The sequence below is a fragment of the Saccopteryx bilineata genome, chromosome 10 (genome assembly GCF_036850765.1).
Source record: "Saccopteryx bilineata isolate mSacBil1 chromosome 10, mSacBil1_pri_phased_curated, whole genome shotgun sequence".
NCBI lineage: Eukaryota > Metazoa > Chordata > Mammalia > Chiroptera > Emballonuridae > Saccopteryx > Saccopteryx bilineata.
The window spans coordinates 44,719,228-44,732,477 of record NC_089499.1 but is presented as its reverse complement, the minus strand read 5'-3'; the positions used below and the strand labels follow the sequence as shown (position 1 = coordinate 44,732,477).

Below are 13,250 nucleotides of genomic sequence, written 5' to 3'. Positions count from 1 at the left end.
GTGAGACACGGTCTTAGAGAGTTGTCAGGGTGGAGTTAATGGAGTTCACCAGGTTAATACAGAATCAGATTTGGTTGCATTCGGGGAGGTCCGGACAGAGGAACACTGACAGCTATTCCTCCAGCCCTTGCTCTGAGGCCACACAATTCAGTTTCTTCCTGTACATCTGGAATTCCTTAAAGAAAGACTACAACAGGGGTTCAGGCTGACTGTGGGCAAAAGAACCTCTGGCTATAGAGGAGGTGAGGTGTCAGAATGAGAGGGGAGAAACCAGAAGAATGCAGGAGAAGGGGCCTGCAGGAATGACTGGCTCAGTCAGTTAAAGATTATCCACATCCGTAACTCTAACAGGAGATCTCTAACTGATCTCCTGGAGACTTTTACAAAACTTACAAGAGAAACAAGATATGTAAATAGAGCCAGGGGTCCGGAAACCCCTTCCCCCCTTGCTGCCCTGCCGAAATGTCCCTGCCCCACCTTGAGCCACGAGGTGCGTATAGGACCTCATACAAAGGAATCATGTGCCCCTTGCATGGACACTATAAAAGGTATACAAGATGTAAGAAATCTTACTTTGGGGATCTCGTGCTTTGGTGCTACTAACCTCATGTGCTCTGCCAGCTACTAATAAATCCTTCCTCTATTAAGTTGTCTGGGCGGCTATTATCCTCCTTTAGGGTGGTAGTCAAATAAGTTGCTAAAATATGATTTTTATGTTTGCTCACTTATAGTTTGCATTGGGGCTGGGCAATGCCAGGTATATGTGGTCTGTGAAATTGCAAATTACCTTCCTGCTTGGGAAGGGCCATTGTTTTGCTAATGTTTGCTGGAAGAGAGGTTTTTGCGCCAGAAAGTTTTGAAAAGAGAGAGAAGAAGGAGAAGAGGCAGAGAGAAGCCATGTTGGCAGGGAAAGAGGAGGTGTGCAGATGGGGAACCAGAGCTGAGGGGCTTTGGGAGCCCTACTGAGGTTTGTGGGGGCCTTTGGTTCTAGGAGGAACTGGAGAAGATTTTCCAAGTTGTGGAACCAGAGAATGCATTAGGGCTTTGAGAGCCCTGAATGCCTGGTGTGTTTGCTTGTTGGCTGGTGCCGACACTTGAGTAAATGAAATGGCCCATCATATTTTGGCTCCACAGTTTCTTTACTGTCTGTCTGAATTCAATGAGAACCTGCATGTGAATGGCCCCTGGCCCTACAGGTGGCATTTTCCTACAAGGGAGTCAGCAGGGTGGAGCTAGTGAAGTTCACCAGGCAGTGCAGGTTCAGGTTTAGCCATGTGGGGAGAGGCCTCAACACAGAGACAATGATATTTGTCCCTCTAGTTCTTGCCTGGAAGCCACACAACTCTCCCTGCATGTCTCCTGAACCCCCCCCCCCCCCCTACAAGCTGGACTGGAATTCCTCAAGAGTTTTTAAAGAAAGACTGTAGAACAGGCCCAGGCCGGTTGCTGCAGAAAGAGCCTTGGGCTCTGGGCAAGTTGGGTGGGGTAGGGTCTCAGGGAGTTGTCAGGGTGGAGTTAACGGAGTTCACTAGGCCGATGTAGCTTCAGATTTGGCCATGTGTGGGGAGGGCTCAACACAGGAAAGATAGTGCCTGTCAGCCATGCAGGAGGAAGGCTCATACAGGGACAGTGATGGTTGTTCCTCCAGCTCTTGTGTGTCCAGAAGCCACACAACTCAGTTTCTCTCTGAATATCTCTGGTGTCCCCCACCAGCCACTGTCCCTGCCCAACATGGCATCCAACATGGAGCCCTGAGAGCGAGAGTTTGTGTGCGGGCCCCTTAAGAGTGTGGGTGAAAAAGGGGCCTGTATGGCCAGGGGCCACCGTCATGGCCATTCACATGCAGGTTCTCATTGAATTCGGGTAAATGGTAAAGAAATAGCGGAGTCGAAGGACGGTGTCTCACCAAGACAGGCAAGCCACAAGAAAAGCCAAGGTAAAAGCAGAAAACCTGCTTTTCCCATAGAGGGCAAGGGATCAGGAAGGCCTCTGCAGTGCTGATAGCAAGAACTGAGAGAGATCGAGAGCCCCTGGGTTCATTTTATAGTGTAGAAAATTAAAGCCTTTAAACCAATAGTCTCTGATATAAAGCCACTTATCTGAAGCATAAATGGGATTCCTCATAAGAGTGCACCAGCCCCTATCATGCAACAGTCAAGGGTGTGGGGAAAAGCTTAGTTTTGAAAAGACCTTAGTATTAGAAGGGAGGGAAAGGCTTAGTCTTAAAACTAAGCCTTAGGCCAGGGGTCCCCAAACTTTTTACACAGGGGGCCAGTTCACTGTCCCTCAGACCGTTGGAGGGCTGGACTATAAAAAAAACTATGAACAAATCCCTATGCACACTGCACATATCTTATTTTAAAGTAAGAAAACAAAACGGGAACAAATACAATATTTAAAATAAAGAACAAGTAAATTTAAATCAACAAACTGACCAGTATTTCAATGGGAACTATGCTCCTCTCACTGACCACCAATGAAAGAGGTGCCCCTTCCGGAAGTGCGGTGGGGGCTGGATAAATGGCCTCAGGGGGCCGCATGCGGCCCGCGAGCCGTAGTTTGGGGACCCCTGCCTTAGGCTATAATGACTTTGCCAGCTTATAGCCTGTCTCCCAGTCCCAAAGTGAGCAAACATATACATCATATTTACAAACTTATTTGACCAACAAGGTCACATGCTGAACCTGACAAGCTCAGGAAAAGCCTAGGTGGTGGCCTTACAGACTCAGGGACCTAATGTAAATACGCAGGATGGCCTGAAATGGAAATTTTTTAACTAAAAGTGGTTTATGGTGGGTAGTCATGTCCTAGGGAGTTATTCTCTATCGGAACTAAGGTCAGCGCTTGCTTTGAAGCCTGTTGCCTTTTGCATCTACAGTAATGTACCTGACACACGCCTTTGAAATGTAGGGGTGATCTTCTTTCTTCTGCCCCCTCAGGCAGGCATCCCACCAGAGCAGGAATCAACAAACCCCTTCATTGTTAATATCATGTTAATTAATTTACCTATCTTAGGTCTCCCTGTGTAAAAGAAATTTCAGTATATATATTTTTACTTTTTATCCAATCCCAGAGATTTCCCAGCTTCACTTTCTCCCGCCTCCCTAATCATCAATCAATTTGATGTAACCCCCCCCCCTTAACGTCTTCCCTTTGATTCTAACGTATAAAATAAATGGTAAACCCCCATTTTCCAGAGCACTTTCTCAGTCTGTTGAGACTCTGCTTCCCGGCAGTTGTTGACAGTTTGGCTCAAATAAACTCATAAAAAATTCTTACAGGTTTGGAAGTTTTTTTACATTGACAAGAGGATGCCTCAGTTTCCCGCAGCCTTCTGTCCAACCCAGACAGACAGAATCCTCGCTGATTTTCACAGCCAGATGTTATGTGGGCTCCTCTTCCTGGCACTGGTGCTCCTGGCTGGGGAGGAGGGCACGGGGCTGAGACCCCTCATTCCTCAGAGAGGCCCTGCAGCTGAGAGGTCCCTCTGGATTCTCAACTGCTACAAGCTGGTGTTGGGTCAGCTTGTTTCAAGTTTCTGCGCCTCCCACCAGTTTCTATGTTGCTTTTTAAAAATATCCTCAGATAGAGGACTAGCAATCAGCTAATCATCAGATAGTTGCCGAGGCTGGTTTTTCTATGATTTAGTCGTCATTTTGGTGTGGTCACAGGAGAAGATGAGTGCGATGTCTACCTCCTCTGCCATTGTGACTGGAATGCTTAGTCTGCAGGTATCTTTTTGAAGTTTCAGAGAAAGGAATATCTTGAAAATATTTCTTGTGAATGATATTGTGCTCATTACTGCTAACTTAGAATGTTTCAAATGCCATTAAGATGTTTTGTTGGGTTTTTTTTGAATGATACTCTCTTTATACAAGGTGGGGCAAACATAGGTTTACAGTTGTGAGTACACAAAGCAGAGTTTATTCTTGTATTATTATTTATAAATTATTGTATCACTTTTCATAAAAACAACTGCAAACCTACTTTTGCCCACCCCTGTATTATTCCTTTAGACTTTTAGAGGCTATATAAATATACCAGAAGTCTTATATATTCACGTCATATACTATTAGTTCCTCAACCTTGTTTTTTTGTAAGATTTGAGTTCCACATGTACAATATTTTTGTCAACATAAACCTCAGGATTGAAAGAGAAATCTGTATGACTGTATTAGTCCTGAAGTTCAAGAGATTAAGTGAAAGACCTCTATGTTTTCTTAGTGGGTCCTGCTAGTTTGGGCCACAGAAGAGGAGGGAACTGAATCTAACCATATTATATAGAAGGCAAGTGACTGAAACTTCACCCTGTCTCCATCTACCCCCTCATCCATCACTTACCCACTTAACTCATCCATCCAGTACGTGAGTATCTACTGAACACCAAACAGAGTCTGACATGCAGTAGAAAACACTGTACTAGAAACCTGGAGACAAGGCGGACATGGCCTCTGTCCTCATACCATTTCCTCCACTACTCCTGAGCTCTCATTTATGAACCACACGTCTAGTCTTGCTGGGGGATGTCCAGGTAAACTTTGCTCCCCCGTCCTGGGGAAGAAGAATCCAAGACATCCCCTCAAAACACTCTCTGTAGTTGGATGTGTTCAGAGTAGACAACCAGAGATTTCAGAATCTGGCTAAAAATCATTCTGGTGCCTAATTCATAGGAAGCTCTTCTAGGTACCAATGCCAATAGCTTAAAGCCTTTTGAAAGAAATATTTAAATATGTTGACTAATTACTACAGGTGGGATTGATGAGTGTAATGCTGGCGGCTGAAGCCAGGCAGGTTCACACTGGATTCAGGCAGATGGTACAGAAACTGCAGAGCCAGAAAGTGTCAGACCATACCCGTTTTGGTTTATTGGAGGATTGCAAAGATAGGTGAGCAAATAAACAACAAAAAGGAAAGAGCAAATAAACCAAGGAAAACCTGCTATTTGCAATAAGGGCAGGGAGCAAGGAAAACCGCACCTCATGATGGCAGGAGAGCGATCAGGGAAAATCGCCACCCAGGGGAAGCACCCATAGCCTCATATAGGCCATGTTCACGTGCCTCTGCCATGTGCTCATGCACTAATCAAGCAAAGTGCTTGCAGCTGGAACACCCGCGAGCAAGCCTAACACACAGCGGCCCCACATTCACACCTATAGGGTTGCTCGCCTCACAATCTACGCGACAGGTTTGTTCAGTGATGGTTCCTGTGTAAGGAGTGAGGTACATTACAAAAACCAAAACAAAATTACAAACACAGATATGGACGAAATGATAGAGTGATCAGCGGCACCAAGAGAAGCAAATCTTTCCCTTCTGGCAGAATACAGGTCAGAGTTCTGTCTACAGACACAGACAGTAGCAGCACAGAGGCCGCCCTGGGCAGGCATACCACACCTTACTGGCCTGCACACCAGGATCTGCTGGTTTGGTGTGCAGCAAAATGGGAGAACTCATTATGAGCCATAAAGATATTACGAAGGTGCCCTTCATAATGCTGTCCCCCTGAGCACTCAAGGGCTAACACACTTCTACCTTAGGCGGCCAGGTGCTGGTTGCCCAGGGAGTTAACTGGAGGTCCACCTCTAGCCCCCACCCCACAGTGCCAACAAGGCCACCCATCATAGGTGGGGGCCTGTACAGTCCAGGGCCATGTCCATTGAAGCTGCTGGCCTTTAAGGAGGGCTGTTGAGGCAGGCAAGAGCACGTTGCCCTGCTGTCCAAAGCCTGGATTGAGCAAAGCATTTATGGTGCGTATCTGCAACTGGATGAGAGCAGCAGCCCGGTGCAGGAGAGTGTCCACTGGAGCTGGGCAGCCCCCCACACCCCCCATCGAGGTCTCTCATTCAAAATCCGGAGTACAGTCACAAACGGTGTGTCTATCCAGTAAGGGGTCCAGTGCCCCCCTACTGTTGCAGTCCCTGCTTTAAGAGTCCATTATACCGCTCAATGATACCAGCAGCCTGTGGGTGGCAGGGGACATGGTACTTCCAGTACACCTCTAGGCCTTGAGCCCATTGCCTCACCATAGAACCTGTGAAGTGGGTACCATTGTCACTTTCAAGGACGAGCGGCCACCCGTACGCAGCACTCAGGTGGTCCAGAGCCTGTATGACTGCCCTCTGGTCTGGGTTATGGGCAGGGTAAGCAGCAAGCAGACCGGTGGCAGTATCTACACATGTGACTGCATACTGGTACCCGTCAACTTTGGTAAGGTCCGATGATGTCTATTTGCCACTGTGTCAGTGGGACACGACCCCTCTGGATCTGTCCAGGTGATGCCAGTTGTCTCTGTGGGTGCTCCTTGGAACACACTGCACACTGCTCGCAGGCTGCAAGCACCTCTGCACAGGACACAGGCCAGTTCCATGCCTTAACGGTAGCCCACATTGTTTTTTGCCCCACATGGAGCAGACACCGGTGGAGCCACTGTGCCACGTCACCTGCAGGCTCAGTCTCCAACCATCATACCCTCGCCAAAGTGTCTGCCTCTTCATTCCCAGGGTAGGCTAGAAGGACATGCCCTGTGACATGGTATACTGTCACATGTTTCTGGTGTCTTATTTCCCATAAGTCCTGCCACATGGCCTGACCCCACAGCAAACAGCACATTATCATCCACTGGTTAATGTGCCAAGTAGCAATCCAAAAGGTCAGTCCATAATAGACAGCCCAGCTGTCGATGCAAATCACCAGAGATGAAGGTTCATTATGGGCAACTAGCCATACAGCTCTTGATTCTGCCCACCGGCTGCTTTGGCCTGTACCTGTGTCCATCCAAATAGACTCAGTGGCCTGATGGAAGGCTATGGCCATCCACTTGGTCGATTGGCCCCTGCTAGAACCATCAGTATGCCAGGCATCCTCGGGGATGGGCACTGGCACCTCCTGGTAGGGACTGACTTCAGGTTCTGCCTCCTCAGCCCCAGCTGCACCTGACTCTAAGGTCGCATAGGTGACTGGACCCAAGACTTCCTGCAGTTCTGCACTCAATGGGCTGGTGCTAACAGCACAGCACTGTTGCAAGTATGCACCCCATTTGGCCAGGGTGGAGACTTGGGCTGTACCACTACAAGGTTTGGTTGCCTAATCTCTCAACCACCCTGCAATGGGGTATGTGGTCTTGACCATAACTGGCATTATGGTTGTAATACTCGCAGTGGATAGAAGGGCAGCATACACAGCTGCCAACTCTTTCTCCACTACTGAGTAACAGACTTCAGCGCCTTTCCACAATTGGGACCAAACCCAATAGGTTGCCGTAGACGCTCTGTCCGTTGCCACAAGCCCCATCCAAACCCCTCAGAGATTACAGGGACATCAAGCTCACAGGGCCTGGCAGAATCGAACACATTCAAGGCCTGTGCCACCTTGACAGCTCTCTCAGTTGCTGCAAATGCACCTTGTGCCTGCTCAGTCCAATCCCAGCGAACCCCTTCCGAATAAGGTGATATAAGTGATGCAGTAACCGAGCTAAATGGGGTATGAATGCTTGCCAATACCCAACAGACCTAGGAATTCCTGTAACTGTTTTACCATAGCGGGCCTAAGAATTCCTGTAACTGCTTTACGTAGCAGGCACAGGGTATGCTTGGATCTTATCTATAACTGCGTCAGGGATAACCTTTGTCTTACCTAACTGGACAAGTCCCAAGAACTTAACAGATAACTCAGGTCCTTGTAATTTGCCCTCATTGACCACCCAGTCACACGCTTTCATATGAGATAGCAGGGTAGAAACTGCTTGTTCCAATTCTGGAAGAGAGTCACTAGTTAGCATAATGTCATCAATATAATGATACATGTGAACTGCCTCTGGTTGTTTCCATTTAGCCAGGTCAGCTGACCCCAGCCCATGACACAAGGGGGGAGGGGGCTATGCGAATAGCCCTGGGGTAACACTGTAAAGGTCCACTATCTCCCTTCCCAAGTGAAGACAAATTGGTCTTGACTCTCTGCAGCTACATCAATAGAGAAAAAAGCGTTGGCCAAATCTGCCACAAAGTGATATGACCCCAACTCGTGGCTTAACTGATTAATCAGGTTAGCTATAGAGGGAACAGCAGTGTGCAAAGGGGGAGCAACTTTATTAAGTTCCCTGTAATCCACGGTCATTCACCAGGTTCTATCTGGTTTGCACACAGGCCGTACTGGGGGATTGTTAAGAGCTGTGTGCCGGTCGGATGATCCCCACCTTTTCTAGTTCGAGGACTGTCCCAGTGATTTCTTCATAGCCACCTGGCAGGTGGTACTGCTTCGTGCTAGTCACACACAGGTGAAAGGGTAATTGCAAGGGGGAATGTGCTGTATTTCCCCACCACACTGCCTTCATGACCCGGACTCGCAGGCGGAACTCCCCAGCTGTGGTTTCCAACCATAGTCCTTGTAAGACATCTACCCCCAAAATATATTCAGGAATAGGGGATACATATACCTTATATGGCTTAGGAGGCAGCCATCCTATATCCAATGGAATAATTATTGGCTTCACTTTAACAGTTTGACCCCCATACCTGTCAAAGGCCACTGGGGTCTGCAGACTCAGAGCCCAGCCTATGGTCACCAAGAAGGTAAAGTCTCAGCGACAAAGAGTCCCTCAGGGGCAACCACAGCCTCCTCCACAGGTAGTGGAGCACTCTGTGGTCCGGCCCTACACCCAGGAAGAGCTGATGGAGTTGGGGTGCAATTCAGGCAGAAACCCATGGAGCCTCTGGCAGCCAGGTTGCTGCGGTTATGGGACATAGGGGTGGATAATATCATGCTCTCTGGAACAGAGATGGAGAAATTGACCACCATTACCACACACTCCTCCTTGAGGCAGTGTTTTCAGAACTGCCATGACAACCCAGGAAACCACACCCTATTAGAATTAGGTGATGGCTGCCATTCGTACAGTCTGGCAGAATGCTGGGGACTTGCCGGGGGCAGTGAGTCAGTGGCAGTGCTAAAGTGAGTTAGAGAAGGTCCTTCGGGAACTAGGTATGAAGAACGCTGCTTTCCACCCGGGGTCCCGTGGACCAGACGAGGACGTGTTTACAGCAGGGATGCAGGATCTTATCCTCTGCAGTGTCCCATCAGCTGTCTTTCCCACACCCCAGCCCCTACCCGCCCTACTACGTAAAGGAAGGAAGGGTATGTTAACACTCCCATCACCCTTTGGTCATTTCATTTCTCATTTCTCATCTCTCCAGTGATAGAAGATTCGTGGCTTCCCAGCTTCTGGGGAGATCAGGTAGGTGTCAGCTGGGTGCACCCCCAGGCAGCTCATTCAGAGCCACACAGTACCCAGGCTGTGGGAGACCAGGCATCGGGCTCTAATGATTCTCCAAGGCATTTTCCAGCTCTGAGGTGGGGACAGAGCAATTGTGTCCCCCTCTTGAACTCACTCACAACGCCATGGTGAGCTAGAGGTCCGGGATCTGGAACAGTGGATTCAATCTCCTGACAGGTCTTGTCAGGGAGGGCCCCACTGTTTCCCACGGGGCCTGTGCAGATGCTGATGAGCACGGTGGGCATGCGTGTTTCCATCAGGAGGGGCTCCGGTCTCCACTGGCTGCAGCCTGGCTCATCCTTCTGTCTCCGGCGCCAGCACAGAGGGCCTTACACTGTGGGCTGCAGAGAGAGATGTGCCAGTGAAGAGCAGTCATCTGGGAGCCAACTGCCCATTTGAAGAACTTCAAGTCAGAGGAGCGAAGTTCTCTGGAGAAAACTAGCAAATGAGAAGGAAATTGCTGACATTTGCCTCGTGATATAGAAGAACGTGGCCTTTTGCTCAGTCAGAGAAGAAAGATTATTGTTGGGCTTCATGAATTTACACATAAACCAAAGAGCAATCTGGTAAGATGAATGGCTGTGTGTGGTAATATTCATGAGGTAATAATAGTTGCTTTTTACTGAAAACCTGTATCCCTCAAGGGCGCAGCCACGGAGGGAGGGCAAAACCAGGCAATCTAGTGAAAGCTGGAGGCCACCTGGTCCACAAGGACCTCTCTGGTTTTAAAATGAGGCTTCTGCCAGAATCAGAAACCAAAAAATGGGGGAAAGGAATATCAGGAAAATTGGACCCCACAAGACTGACAACTAGGGGAGCCTGAATCTGTCTCCAAAGTCTCCTCCCTCTTTCTTCCTGTTCAGCCAGTAAATTATTTTTTTTACTTGCTGCAAAACAAACAAACAAACAAACAGAAAAATAAAAACAAAACTAAAATAGGAACACACCTGTCCCACCCGGCCTTGTTTGCTAGGGGCTTTCCTGGGTAGAGGACACTGTTGCCCCCTGTTACCCTAGTTGTCTTAGTCTAGAAAATCTCTAGAGTAAGAAACTGGCCTGAATGAGTGTGTGTGTGTGAGTGTGTGTGTATGTGTGTGAGTGTGTGTGAGTGTGTGTAAGTGTGTGTGTGTGTGGAGGGGTGGGGGAATTGGTCAGTTTCACTCTTGCCCATGTGTCCTTAGATCCCAGCTTCCCATGTCTTCTTCTGAAGACCCAGAAGCCTCAAATTAGGACCAAAGAGGAGGAGGTAGAGCAACTCACCAGACTGATATTTCACATGTATTTGCCAGCAGAAGGTTCCTATCAAATAGGTGGCAACTAGTGTGGTACTGGGCAGCAGCAGGGCACACTACTGTCAGGTGCTGGTAGCGAAGCGGGGCGCCTTGAAGGACACATGCCTGCTGGTTTCCCTGCTGGTTTCTAGTGCTCGCCACTAGAGAGCGCTCCAGCACTGTACAAGACCAGGTGCTCTATCGACAGCGCCACCACAGGCCAGGCATTGATTGATTGTAGGGAGAGAGGAGAGAGAGGGAAACAGAGAGCAAGAGTGAGAAGCATCAACTCATACTTGCTTCTCCGAACAAGCCAGGCTTTCAAACTGGGGACCTCAGCGTTCCAGGTAGACGCTTTATCCACTGCGCCACTATAGGACAGACTAAACCTTCCAAATAATTTCAATCTACATGTCCAGCCCACGTAATCCACCCTCCTTTTCTGCCCACACTCTCTGATCTCATCTCCTACCCCTCTCCCTTCACTGCTCTGGTTGGCCACGCTGCCTTCCTCCTGCTCCTGCCTCGGACCTTTTGCACTAGCTGTGGCCTCTACCTAAAACCTTCTCAGAGAAACTGGCATCTGTTCACTTACCCACTTCATTCCAGTTTCTGCTGGAACCCAAGATACAACCCCTCTACCCCCTTCATACCTCCTCACCCAGCTTTTTTCCTTCACAGTTCTTATGGACACTCAACATATCACGTTTATTTATTTATTGTCCGTCTCCTCCCAGTAGAGATTTTTGTCTTTGCTCACCGTCTTATGTCTACCATTTGTCACAGAGCTTGGCACATAGTAAGTAGGCCCTCAATAAATATTTAAATGTTTAGATTTTATAAAAATTATGTATTGATTTTTAGAGAGAGAGAAACAGAAACATTAATCTGTTGCTGTTATGTGTCATCACCATGGATCGAACATACAACCGCTGTGCATTGGACAACACTCCAACCAGCCGAGCTAGACAGCCAGGGCTTTAATTTTTAAATCGATTTTTAGAGAGAGGAAGGGAGAGAGAGAGAGAGAGACGAAAAAAGAGAGGTTGATGTGTTTTTCCACTTATTCATGCTGTCATTGGTTGATTCTTGAATGTGCCCTGACTGAGGATGAACCCACAACCGTGGCGTGTCAAGATGATGCTCTTATCACCTGAGCCACCAGGCCAGGAACCCTCTATGAATATAATTAAAGGAATTAATTAGTAAACAAAGGCATACATGCATGCATGCATTTTAAGATTGTGTTTTCATTTTCTCAAACAGTATAAATACTAATTTTTTCTAAAGCTATCTAACTTTTTCTTTATTAGTTTTTGTCACTTAAAAATTCTTTCTTCATAGATTCATGTTTATAGTTACTGTACAACCTGCTGAAAATGACTTAGAGTTCATTGTAAAATCCCTTCAGGGTTTCTACTTTACCTTCCCACTGCTTTAATTAAAAAAAAAAAAAACCAACTTCATGAAATCTCTAAAAGCCACTAAACTTTCCCATGGACACTGATTGCTGTAAAATTGTACCTAAAGGCAACTACTTGGGGTGGAGGTAAGATTGGTAAATGTGTAAATGGGGGTTTGGCAAGTAGATTTAGGGGAAGCTGGCTTGCTGCCCCTCCTGAGCAGCCCTGGGCCGGGCCTCCTGCAGGGACACCCCTCCCCCTCTCCCTGCTGCTGGGGGCTGATTGGCACCTGCTCCTGCAGATCAATGCCAGTGCAGAGAGAAACTAGCTCCACGTCAGCTCGGATGCGTCCCACCTGGCCATCATCTGGAAGTATGGGGGCATCTACATGGACACCGATGTCATCTCCGTTAGGCCCATCCCTGAGGAGAACTTTTTGGCTGCACAAGCTTCTCAGTACTCTAGTAACGGGGTGTTTGGATTCCTCCCCCGGCACTCCTTCCTGTGGGAGTGCATGGAAAACTTTGTTGAACACTATAATTCACACATTTGGGGCAACCAGGGTCCCAACTTGATGAAACGATGTTGAAAGTGTGGTACAAGCTTGAAGACTTCCAAGAGGTGAGCGACCTGAGGTGTTTGGACTTGTCCTTCCTGCATCCCCAAAGATTTTACCCCATCTCCTATCCAGAGTGGAGACGCTACTATGAAGTCTGTGACACGGACCGGAGCTTCAGTGACTCCTATGCCCTACATCTGTGGAACTACATGAACCAGGAAGGGAGGGTCGTGGTTAGAGGCAGCAACACGCTGGTGGAAAATCTCTACCGTAATCACTGTCCCAGGATTTACAGGGACCAGATTCAAGGCCCAGAGGGCTTGGTGTCCAGGGAGATGGGTCCAGGTGACAAATAGAGCCAATGCTGGAGCGTTGCTGCTCCACATAGCACTGACCACGTCCTGGAGCACCAGCTTTCCCCTGATCTCCACTCTCCCCAGCTGTGGTGTTTACCCGCACGTCAGAGTTACCTTCCTCTGTCCGTCATAGAAATGTCCCAGACCGTTGGCCTGTTTCTGTCAGGGACTGACACTGGTGGCACCAAGTCTTGTGTGTGTTGTGGCACAGGTGGCACCGCAGGAGTGACAGCGTCCCCGTGCTAAGCGACCTAGTCCTCCACCCACTCTTGGTGTCCTCGGCACTGGAACAGAGCCTGGCACACGGCAGGTGCTCAACAACTCCTGGCTTACAGAACGTTGAACTGTGGCCGAGTAGGGAAGGCTGGGAGGGCGTCATGCAGGGCAGGCCTT

General features: G+C 48.4%; 1 pseudogene; it reads left to right on the top strand.

The window, feature by feature from the left end:
* The first annotated feature begins 1,828 nt into the window (after positions 1-1,828).
* Positions 1,829-12,857, top strand: LOC136314005 (alpha-1,4-N-acetylglucosaminyltransferase-like; annotated as a pseudogene).
* Positions 12,858-13,250: the final 393 nt, after the last annotated feature.